This window comes from Leptidea sinapis, chromosome 43, assembly GCF_905404315.1.
Source record: "Leptidea sinapis chromosome 43, ilLepSina1.1, whole genome shotgun sequence".
NCBI classification, from domain to species: Eukaryota; Metazoa; Arthropoda; class Insecta; order Lepidoptera; family Pieridae; genus Leptidea; species Leptidea sinapis.
The window spans coordinates 5575996-5589028 of record NC_066307.1 but is presented as its reverse complement, the minus strand read 5'-3'; the positions used below and the strand labels follow the sequence as shown (position 1 = coordinate 5589028).

The 13033-nt window shown below is 31.8% G+C and overlaps 1 protein-coding gene across 1 annotated transcript in view; it reads left to right on the top strand.

Annotated features, from left to right (window-relative positions):
- The first annotated feature begins 6543 nt into the window (after positions 1-6543).
- LOC126977012 (proton-coupled amino acid transporter-like protein CG1139) overlaps positions 6544-13033 on the top strand; it is a 72857-nt gene continuing 66367 nt past the window's right edge. Inside the window, exon 1 of the mRNA XM_050825656.1 lies at positions 6544-6847. The gene's annotated coding sequence lies outside the window, so the exon portion shown is untranslated. The remainder of the gene's footprint in view (positions 6848-13033) is intronic.

Below are 13033 nucleotides of genomic sequence, written 5' to 3'. Positions count from 1 at the left end.
TTATGTATTGTTGACTGATTATACTGCAATGTTCGTAGCTGCGAAGTTTTAATATTCAGTCGAAGTAAGTTATGTTTTAAATCATCTGAAACATTAACAAGCTTATCAAAAGCCTTTTGCATAAGTGACAGTTTTCTTTCTACCGAATGTTCTCTGTCCTTGAGATGAGTAATCTCGGAATTATATCTAATAGCATCATCATTGTCTAAATTGCCTGAAATTAATTTAATAATAGAACCTAACGGATTTATTAAGCCTCTTTTTAGCCTTTTACTGGGCGAGTAATCATTTTGCGAGTAAATCATATCTTTTAATCTAAAATACTGGTTTATATTAGTTTCTAAGTATTTAGCTAAAGTTTCTAAATCTAACGTCTTAAAAATAGTCCACTGGCTATTCTGAATCACTGCTGTACTTATCCGTAACGGCGCTATTCCCGGATTCTGATTCATATCTTGCAGGTTTACGCTGCTTGCTGATTTCACTAGGAACAGGAGCGTCAAGACTGCTTGCCACCACCTGTGGAGGGCGTTTTGCGTTTTTTATTGCTACTTTTGTATTCCTTTTCCCTAATTTTACCGGTACAATATTCCTATTAATTTTCCCTATAACTTTGGCTTTTTCGTACCGTGGCATTTCCTTGCCTTTTCGATTCCTAGTTGTTTTCATGAAAACTTCGTTGCCTTCCTGTATTTCTGGAGGCTTTTCACCGCCTTTTTTCTCTACCTCTTTACTTTTATTCTCTATAATCTTTTCGCTTACATATTCATATAAGTGATACTTATATGAATATATAAGCATGTATACTTGAGTCTTTTCCTATGATCCTGAACTAATTTCTGTAATAAATTTTTATCTCTATCTATATCAAACGCTTTTCCTGATTCTGTATGTCCAAATACTATTTCAAAAGGTGTGAAATTCGTTACGCTATGAATAGAGTTGTTATATGCCATAATAGCATATGTCATTACTGATGCTGCATCTTGGTCGCTTTTTTCATATTTTGCTAACCTATAAATTTCAAGAACTGTCGAATGAAAACGTTCAACAATACCCATTGAATTGGGGTTGTTTGGTGTCCCTACATGCATTTCAATTTTGTACAAGTTCAGTAATTCTTTAATTAGATTATTATTGAATTCGGTGCCGGTGTCGCTATTTATCTTTTTTGGGACTCCATAGATACTAAAGTACTTAATTAATGCTTTAACAATTTCCGGCGTACTTCTATTGGGTACATTAAATGCTTGTGCTATCTTACTAAACGCGTCCACTATAGTTAAATAATAATTATTTTCTATATACAAAAGATCCATAAAAACTTCTTCAAATGGCATACACTGTGTTTGAGTGAGTTGTATTGGGGGCTGTATGGGTTTTCTATCATATTTCATTTTCCTACACTGCTCGCATGCATTTATTATGGCAGAAATCATAACTTTCATGTTAGACCACCAATTGTGTCTTCTAACCTTTGTGAATGTTTCTCGTATACCCCGATGAACAGTTTTGCCCTCATGTTATTTAATAACAATCTCTCTTTGCTCTTCTTCATTTGTTACATTAACTACTCTCTCTGTACATTCTATTAAATTTTGAGAGCCTTTTTTATATAAAGCTGTTACTACTTTATTAAAGATTTTCCTAAATATTTCCTCTTCGAAATAAATGAAATACTTTTGTTTAAAGTCTATATTCTCTTTTAAAAACTGTTTAACTAAATGTTCATTATTAATAGCAGGCATGTGAACCTCAATTATTTTTTGGCTATTATTAGAAATGTCTTTTACACTGATGTCATTTTTATACCAAATGTAGATAAGTATTTGTCTAGGTTTGGTATCAATGGCTTCATTTAAAATTGGTATGCCTTCATGTTCCCTATTCGTTATTGAGTGAGCAGTAGCTCCGTCATCTGATTCCGATATGTCTATGATAGGAATCTCTTTTCTATCTATACTCATTCTATCTGAATCCGATTCTGATAAGCAAATTGTTACTTCACTTTCATTTTTATCTTCTAAAGTTCTAGTAGTTTCTTTATCATGTATATTAACTTGCATTGATTCGCTGTCATTATGTAACATATTAACCTTTATTTCTCTAATTTGTCTACCATTTAAACTAACTACGATATTATTACTATCCGCTCTTATGCTGTTTATTTTTACACGAGATAAAGCATCTGCATTTGAGTTCTGTGACCCTTTTTTATAATTAATTTCAAAATCATATTCCTCAAGTCTAAGGCGCCATCTAGTGAGTTTACTATTTGGTTCGTTAAGTAAATAAAGCCAGGCTAAGGGCCTATGGTCTGTATAAATGTGGAACTTTTTACCCCACAAATACGGTCTGAAATGCTTTACTGCCCAGATGACTGCTAAAAGTTCCTTCTCTATGGTGCTATACCTAGACTCTGTATCACTCAAAGTTCGACTAGCATATGCCACAGGTTTGTCTGAGCCTATAGTGCCTTGTGAAAGTACTGCCCCGATTGCATAGTTTGATGCATCGGTGGTCAAAATAAAAGGCTTATTGAAATCTGGGAATTGTAATAATGGGGCGTTTGTGAGAAGTTTTTTACAAGTTTCAAAGCTTTCTATATAATCAGCATTTAAAACAATACATTTACCATTTTTCAAACAGACTGTAAGCGGCCTTGTAATTTTCGCAAAGTCTTTAATAAATTTCCTATAATATCGTAGAAGGCCAAGAAAACTTTTGATTGTTGTGGTTTTCGGTATAGGATATTTTAGTACGGCTTCTATCTTATCATTATTAGGTTTTAAGCCCTCGCTAGTTATCGTGTGCCCTAAATATATCACTTCGTTACGTAAAAAATTTGATTTATCTAGTTGCACTTTTAAGTTAAATCTTTCAAATACAGCCCTAAGTTTTTCGTTATGCTCTTGAATACTTTTAGCAAAGATTATTACGTCATCAAGGTATACCAGGCAATGGATACCTTGTAATCCCCTTAGAACGTTGTCTATTGCTCGCTGGAATGTAGCCGGTGCCATTTTTAGGCCAAATGGCATTCTGCTAAATTCGTAGTGACCAAAGGGGTGCTAAAACCTGTTTTGGCTCTATCCTCATTTTCCACCTCTACTTGATGGTGTCCACTCGCTAAATTTAAAGTTGTGAAATATGTACTCTTGCCTAATATATCAAAAAGATCATGGAAGAGGGTATTTATCTTCAATAGTTATTTCATTAAGACGTCTGTAGTCTATGACCATCCTCCATTTCTTTATGCCTGAATTATCTACTTACTATTCTACTTTGTTATCTTTGAGCATTTTCTCTACTTGGTTCCTAATTTCTGCTGTTTGTGTAGGCGGTAACCTATGGGCTTTAATATGTATTGGATCTTCATTTTTAGTCCTAATTTTGTGCTTTACCTCATTAGTAAAAGAAAGAGGTACGTCCTCGCAATAAAAAATATCTTTAAATTCTTTGCAAATATTTTAAACCTTAACTTTGAGAGATTATCTGTTAACTATGTTATAATTAAACTTATCAATAAAATTTTAATTTACCCAATCAAATTCTAAATTCGTTCCTGAGTACTGTTCGACTTTAAAAGAAGAAGTCACTGTTAATTCCATTTGCTCAGATCTGGAATTTTGAATAACTGTTGTCGCGTAACCATGTATACAGTTTACTAAAGCTGTTGGCATTCTAACACCTTTAGTAAATTCTGTGAAGTTTAATATGCCCTCACCATGTAACAAATTTACTGGAAGTTTGACCCTTAATTCGCTACGTGGAGGTAACACATAAATTTCACGTATTGGCGGACTATAAATAATCGGTATGCAAGTGCCCTTTGTAAATAATTTTTTATTCTCCATATCGATATTTGCGTTAAGTTGAGTCAATAAATCACTACCAATTAAGCCGTCATACCTATCATCAACACAGTAAATATAAAATTTGTGCCATTCTTCATTATGCTTACTGCTAGCATGAGTACTAACTACTTCAAAATTTTCGTTTCGCTTGAAGTCGCAAAATATTGATTCGCTAACTTTGGGCTTATAAACGAGCGTTGACTACCGGTATCAATCATAAAGATAGCATTAATTTCTGGTAAACGTTTATGTGGGAGATTTAATATATTACAATTTAATTTTATCCGTTCTCGTGTGTCCTTATGTAAAAATTTCCTACTTGTTCATTATCATGAAAAGTACTTGATAACACATTATTTTCATTATCGTTAGTAAACTAACTAACTAAAATAGTGTAAACTATACCGATTACGGTATAGTTTACACGTCTCGAACTAGCTGTTCTCATGGTTACATCGGTATTGCAACCTGATCCCGTCGCCGGTGCTGGCTGTGCGTGTTGCGAGCCGCGACGAGCGTTGTCAGCAAATTGCCGATGTGGGAACTGCGGCCTCGCTTGTTCCAATGTATTATAATTATTATAGGATGGATTATTTTGATTCAAAGGATTATTCTGGTACCTATTATTGTTTCTTCATAATGTGGTGAATTATTACGATGAGGGGTGAAATTATTAATATACCGTTGCATTTTCGGCGAGTTATCGTATGTACTTTTCGATGCTTGCTCATCAAAATTATATTGGTGATTGTTTCGCCGTTGAAAGCTTTGATTAATTTGAGTGGACCTTGTTTGTTTTTGATCATTAACTTCTTGAAAATATTGTTCCTCTAAAACAGCTTTTAATGCGTCTTCTAATGTTGAGACATTTTTCAATCGCACTAACCTTACTAAATATTTCGGCAAATTAAACAAGAAAACTTTCATAGAAAGATCCGTGTATATATTTTGTTTAGATAACCTAACAGCTGCATCATCGACAGTTTCATTGATTATGGCTATTAAAATACTCCTTATTTGTTGTATTCGGTTACAAAAATCTAAATAACTTTCGCCTCTATTTATTTTCAAACTTTCTAACTCAAGGACACGGCAATCCTCCATCCTTGGATCCCCAAAATGATCCTGTAATATTTGTTTAAATTCAACCCAAGTCTGTATTGATTCTCTTTCACCAATTAAGTTAGCTGCTTCCCCGCCTAATCTACTAGTAATTGCATTAAAAAGATATTCATTTTGTACTTCAGTTCCTCTATATAAACTAATAATGTATTCCGTTTTGCGGATGAACAACGATAAGAGTCTTGTCTCTCCACTGAATACTGGAATTATTTTCAAAACTTCCGAAGGTACAACTACGATTCCTTCCATTTTTATTTATTAAATAAAATTCAAATACAAAATAAGTAACTAACGTGAGATTTTAATCACTTTACTAACTAAATTATATATGCAACGTGCTGGACGGGCTTTTTTCTAATCCCTATTATTACACGAAACACATATAAAGATCACCAGGAAAATATAAAAGGAAATTTGACAGGATAGTGAAAAGATTTACTCACATAACCCGCTTCTCCGCTCTACTTCTGGGATCAGTGATTCTGGTCAGCTTGCTCCGCGCCGTGTCTTCTCTTGACAAATTTATTTTTGGTTCGTTGACAAACCATAAATCTATAGGGTGAGCACCCTTAACTAGCGCGTAATATTATTATTCCAAACAAAATTATTTATTTATATTATTTCATAAGTTAACTATATTATTATTAGTTTTTCTTATTCCTAGGCATGTTAGCAACAAACTAATGTATGCAGACATAAAACTGGAAACTATTAAGCAAGAAATATAACAATTTAGTAAGAGTTACCAGAGAGACTTAACAGTCACAGAAACAAACTTCCTACTCAACTTCAGGGTTATGGGAATCTTAAATTCACTAGGACGAAGTGCCGCAGTATTCAGGGACTAGCAGCAAGATTCTTGGACAAAGATTGAGAGACTTCTAATTGGTAAATCCTCTCCAAATAGAACACCAAAATACAATCATATTCAGTCAGCAGGATTGCCAAGACGCAGGATACAGAAAGAAAAAAAGTTCTCCAAATGATTATTATAAGCAAATCATTATTATTATTATTATAAAGAGAAACAACGTAATAAATTCACATTAAAACTTATATATTTGTGTTCTAACGTTCTTCATAATATTATGACAGCGGAAATCTCAGTGATAATAAGTAAAACAAAAACCTGTTTATTTTTTGTATCATACAAATTCAACATTCCCTCATTAGTTGAATTTGTTATATTAAATAAATCAAATTTTTTAATTACCCTCAAAAATATTTTTGTGCCTGATACTTGCACAAAATCAAAATAAAACTTTAATTAGTTTCTAATCAAACCATTTCTGAGTCAACCTTTCAGATTTGTCGTTTGCCATTATTTGTCTTAAAGCAATAATATCATCTTATAAATCATATATAGAACCTAAATGCATACCTACATAAGACTACATCTTTATAAATATAGCCTTCATTTTGCTGTGCTCGTTAAACTTGAGAGTACATTTGACTAAGTTACCATTTTAACAAAAACTATTGAGCGCGCGAGTGTTTTTTACCTTATACTTTTACGTAAAATCTTTATAACATTCGATAAGTCAGGCTAAATATATAATAATATAGTATTTTGTCAGTGAATTTGTCAAATTATCTAACTAATGGCTACATAACTTTATAATTTAATTAGTAAAGTTAATTTATATTCAATATATATTCGGGTAAACGTTAATGTTCTCGCATTTAGTAATACTTGGGTAAAGGTCTTATTTCGGTGGAAATGGCCGCTGCGTAAACGCATTTCGCAAAGGCTGTTGAGGTTGAGTGCAGTGCTTGTACGAAGATCGATTGTGACACACGCAGGAAAAGTGCATTAGTGATAAATGGATAAAGGATACTCGACAGATATTCATTGAGTGATAACATATGTAAGTACTATTACTTTCTAAAAATATTGTTTAGTTATTAAAGGATTAGGACTAAATGTTAACAATGGTTCATTGTTTTTGTGAAAACCCTTTTTGTATGAAATGATTAAAGCATAAATATTTAATATTTACAAATAACATTTTACTATTAGTGTCAAAATCATTCTGAAGTTAATACTTTAGTTTGACAACCAAACATTTATTGACAAAAAAACTTACTTGCTCGCTTTTAAGGCACAGTTTTAACCGAATAATTGTAAAAAAAATTAAAATAAAAAATAAATATGGAAATATTTAAATTAATTAATAACAACATTATGATGCCAATAATATTCTTGTCTTTTACTATTTAATTCTTAATTAATTCGAAGAGTACATGAAAATAAATAATCAAGTTGTTTTTAAAACGTGTGTAGATATTTTATGTTATGAATTGTGAGATCATTATTAAATGCAAATTGCTTCGCTACTAGTAATTGAATTAATTTGCAATTGAAATAAAAAATAAATAATTTTATTTTAAGATAGCAGACTTCAAACACGTGCACCAAATAATTCCTTTTTTTGTAGTAATTGATCTGAAATTAATGTTCAAAATTATAATTTTAAAAATAATATCTATTAAATTAACGATTGATTATTACCAAATCATCAATACACTCATGAATTAATAATTTTTATACTTTTTCTAGAAAAGTAACGTAATTACATAAATCCAAAAATATGTTAATTCTTGATAAAGTTCTTTAAAATATGAGCAAAAGCGAACGTTTTGGAATGACGACTAGTATATGTTTATTTATTATGTTAAATTTTATTTAAGAAATGATGATGAAGAAAAGATGGAATTTCGTTTTTCGTTCATTCAAGTTTCAACTTCAAATATTTTTATTCAAAATAGGATATGATATCACTTATTAAAAGTCATAAACTAAAACTACCACACATTCGAAAATGATTAGTAAAACTATTTATATTTTTAAAATAAATGAAAAGATTTGGAAATTTGAGAAAGAAAAAAAATCACTACTTCTAATACTTAAAATTTAAATTGAACGCTGGGATTAGGTTTCACCGCGCCTTTACGGTGTGGCCGCACCGCCCTAAAAGATAGTATTTATCACATATTTTTTATATTAAAAATAATATTATAAATACATTAATAAATTATGATAGTATGATAGACACTTGAATTTTAAGTAAATTTTTAGGGTTTCGTACCTCAAAGGGCCTTATTGGCACATGTTTAAAAAGATTTTTATAACGTAAATTTTTGATTTATGACGAATATTGAAAAAAAATTTGTTTCCCTCTTTTATAAGACGTGTAGGTAGTAAAAAATAACTACTATTTTTAATAAAGGAACTTTTCAAATATCTGTTCTTAAATAACGACATAAGTTTGAATAAAATACCCATTAGTTTTTAGTTTTCTCTTCTGTTATATACATATATATACTTATACTTAATAAGATCGCACAATAAAAGTTTAAAATTTTGCTAATTTCCATAGTTTTGCAATTTGTTACCGTTTACAAAATATGTACTGTGAAATAATTCGGATACTATGGATTATTGTTAAAACAATCTAAAGACTGACTTTAAGAGATAATATTGGCCAGCATAATTCGTTTTGAACAATAACATTTTTAACCCAATTATAATCAAAAACTTTTTGCAAGGAAAAACAGACTATATATCTAAAACAAAATAATAATAATAATATTGACACACTTTTCACACAAATTATTTTGCCCCAAATTAGGCATCTATTGTCTGTGTTATGGGTTGCAAGACAACGATATATTGAATACAATATGTTTACTTAAACATACATAAATACATATAAACATACATAAATACTAAATGTAGGTATTTATGTAAGTTTATATGTAATTTGAATGTCCTTCATCCATGACTCGGAAACAAACATCCATATTCATCATATAAATGCTTGCACCTACCAGGATTTGACCCCGGGACCTCTAGCTTAGTAGGTAAGATCGCTAACCACTCGGCTAAACAGGTCGTCGTAAATAGTAGGTAGCTATTTATAATCTGTTCATAGCTGACGAAGATATTATGAAATTGATCTCCTATTCTTTGACCTTCGGTATAGTATCCTTATTAACATGACGCCTTAGCCTACACGTGATAAAAATAAATTATTAAAATCAATTCACTATTGGCGGAGAGATCAGGTACCTAACACATTAACATGAACAATATTTAATGTGTTGACCAATTATTATTATTTTGTTAAGAAATTAAGGGTCGAGACGAGCAGGACGTTCAGTTGATGGTATTTCATACGCCCTGCCCATAACATTACAAAATTCTGATCGGCAATGCAATAGCGCTCCTCACCTCGAGACATAAGATGTTAAGTCTCATTTGCGCAGTAATTTCACTAGCTACGGCGCGATGTAGACCGAAACACAATAATGCTTACACATTACTGCTTCACGGCAGAAATAGACGACGTTGTGGTACCCATACCCTACCCGGCATTCTGTACACAGCCTCCCACTGGTAAAGATTAAGATTAAGCTCAATTATAAACTTATCCTTTCTTAATTAAGTGCAAATATCGAGGTATATGCAATTTAATTTCCTATTTTTCGAGGGGGGATCATAAATAAAATATAAATTATCAATAAAGTTGTATCCAAATATTTTTAAAGAATTTCCAAAATATTCTTTATAAATTGTAAATAACATTTAACGCAACATCTAACATTATGTGAAACTTGTTTTGAGGGTAACCTGAAAAAAAATTAATAATTGTTTTATATAAATTTGTATCAAAACAATACCAGTAATAGCCAAAGTCGAACTGAAAAATACTTTATTGACATAAAATCAAACGGATAATCATCACTAAAATACAATTTATATACATCCAAATATCACAAAAGTTTATGTAATGTATTTACGTATGTATATTTTAAGCAATATATGACCATAATGTACCTACTAATTTAAAATAATGCAATCTAGTAAAATAATACAAGGTTAAGCCATAAAATGTGTAAAAAGTAATAACTGTAATTCTTTTTAGTTCCATATTGTAATGTCGTTCATGTAGTCATTAATAAGTAAGTCATTAATAATAGTATTATCAATTACAAAAGCAATTACAAGTTAAAGTTAAGACAGTTCATAACAATACAATTGATACTTTTAGATAAATTTATTAAATTATAATAATATAAAAAGTAATAATTTAAATCAGTTCCAATTGGTTGAGTAAGCGGGAAGAATTACCCGCAAAAATACAGAAGATTTGAGAGCGTATTATTTTTTTGAGGACAGCGAAAAACGAACTACCTTTAATCAAATATAGTTTCATTAATAACAGTTATTTGAGGAGATTGTCTAAATATCACTGAACGGGAGCTATCATTCTCTGGCAGCATCAAAATATACCATGAGTGGCATTGTTTAATCATTTATACGTCTAGATAGACTATGACAGCTGTGAAATCGTCGCAAAAAATAGACTAAAGTCTATTTTTTGCGACAATATAATCAATAATGATAGACAATCAAAATAGAGGTTAGTTCTAAAGAACTAACCTCTATTTTGAGCATATCACGCACACTTACACGCGTCACGAGTGTAAGACGTAGCACACACTAAACTAATATTCCTGGCCTGTTTTTATCGGTTGTCTAACAGCAAGGGACTCTATCTAGACGTAACGTAACGAAATCAGAACACACTTTATGTATTCTTTTGTGTTCTCATTGAAACTATTCTAGAATATATCAGATATTTTAATTTTTATATTTTATTTAAGTTCATTTTTTACTATAGTTATGTATCTGTTTATTTCCTTAATAAATAAATAAATAAATCTACAAGTTGAAATTGATCATAAAAATAATTATTGTAGTCAGTAATATTTCATTCCATTATTCTCTCTAAAAATTTTCTGATAATAGATAAACTTGTAATAATTTTAAGATTTAATACTTATTTAATATTCAACTTATTAATTACTACCTTCGTGAATACGCGTTATAAATCATTCACTATGAAGATTTGTAGAACTGTAAAAGGAAACTGTAGATCTAATAGTCTTGTAATTATCTTGGTGTTGCTGTGGCTCCGATCAATTATCTTTAGGTGACGAACTAAAAAGTGATTGCAAGGCCAAGAAAACGGTGTCATCTTGTAATTGTTAAAAGAAAAGGATTTTCCATTGTTAAAACTGTTTCAGTTCCAATTCGATTTAATGATGCTATTTAGTATTAAATCTGGAAGAAGGTTAATCTGCAAACAGATATTAAATTGATTATAATTAATTTATGATGATGATTTATGCTAATGGCAATAACAATTAGCGATTCAATACACCTAACTTTTTTTTTTATGAAAATATGGGACGGGACGGCTTCAGCTGAAGGTAATTGATTCGCCCCGCCCATAATAATGCGGTGCCGCTCAGGCTTCTTGTAAAACCCCAAACTTCTGAGTGGTACTACAACTGCGCTCATCAACTTGAGATATAAGATGTTAAGTCTAATTTACCCAGTAATTTCACTAGCTATTATTATTAATTACTATTTCACACCGAAACACAATACTGTGTACACATTACTGCTTCACGACAGAAATAGGCGCCGTTGTGATAGCCATAATCTAGCCAGCATCCTGTGCTAAGGAGTCTCCCACTGGTAAATGCTGTAAGGGATCGAGTTAAGAGAGTGCTTCTAAAATACAGCTCCGCAATGAGCTGATTGAACTTGACTGAAAGCTTTTTATATACTAGGATAAAGTACAACAACCTGTATGCATGCGGGCCATCACACGGGGCCATTTATGCACTCCGAAAGCGCTCAATAGATGTGGCGAACGCACAAACGCTAACCTAACCTTTCCGTTCCGGGAAACTCTGATCGCGCGGTATGCCTCAAATTGGCGCGAATTTGGCGCTCGCGCAGCGTTCTATGAATGCGTATTATTTTACTTGTAGCAATAGATTGCTTATAATAAGGAAGATTTGAGTGAATGTATCAGAAAGGTATTGAAATAAACTATAATACTATTCAAAATAAACTATCCCTTAAGCAAAATAAGGGTCAGAATTTAGTGAGGGAGTAGGGTGCCGTACGGCACACTCGGATTTGGTGTATCTGAATAATCTAGTGCTCTGGGGCACTGTCGATTTAGGAAGGCTAGTTCCTCGCCTAATTAATGAATTACCCACTAATGTACAGGAACGTATAAATCCTCGTAATATTAAGAAAAACCGGAAATCCTACTTTTTAAGTCACATAATATAATAACTTATACACAATATTTTTCAACTGTCATTAATATTCTTTAGTTAATGTACCTAGATTAAACTCTTTCTTAGCATATGTTACAAGCCCGTGTGGTTTTCTGATGTTAGCTATAAGTATTTTCTTTTGTAAACTTTTATGTAAATACGATAAAAAAAAGGTAGTCCATGAGACGGTCCGTCTCTGTATAATCACTACGGGAATTTTAGATCGAACCGGGGGCTCCGTGATGAGAGTCAACAGTTCAACCTACTGCCGGATTAACATACCATGATTACAGTTCACAAACTGTATCTGAACATTTTATGAATATAACTGACATCATCTCCACCACATTACCAACTACCGCAATATTGTTCTCAATAACAGTCAGTACCTCCTCTTTTATTCCACAAAATTACTTAAATTATTGATTCAAATTGCGCGACTTAACGGTTCGCTATACAAACCGTTGTTACGAATAAGACTTCATAAAATATTGGGAGGCTTCTTAGCATAGCATGCTGGGTATTTAGTGGTGGTATTAATCTGGGTACCACAGCGGCGACGGTACAACAATGGGGTTCCCCCTGTCAAGCAATTGTGTTTCTCTTCAAAGGGCGTCGTAGTTAGTTATATATTATAAGTATATGATAGATAATATCTTAAGCCTCAAGGTAACTCGTATATTCTCGGTGCATGCCGCTCAGAATTTGATATTTTTCCAATACATAATGTTTATCCAAATGTTTTTAGTTTTCTTTAGTGTCAATTCCGCAAATATTCGTCTTTAAACAAGACGACACGTGTTTCGCCTCTACATGAGGCATCCTCAGGAGATGTTGACTCGCCAAACTCTGGAGACTCTCTAAATGTGTGTTAGATTGGATATTGATGTAGTTAAGAATGACTTTTA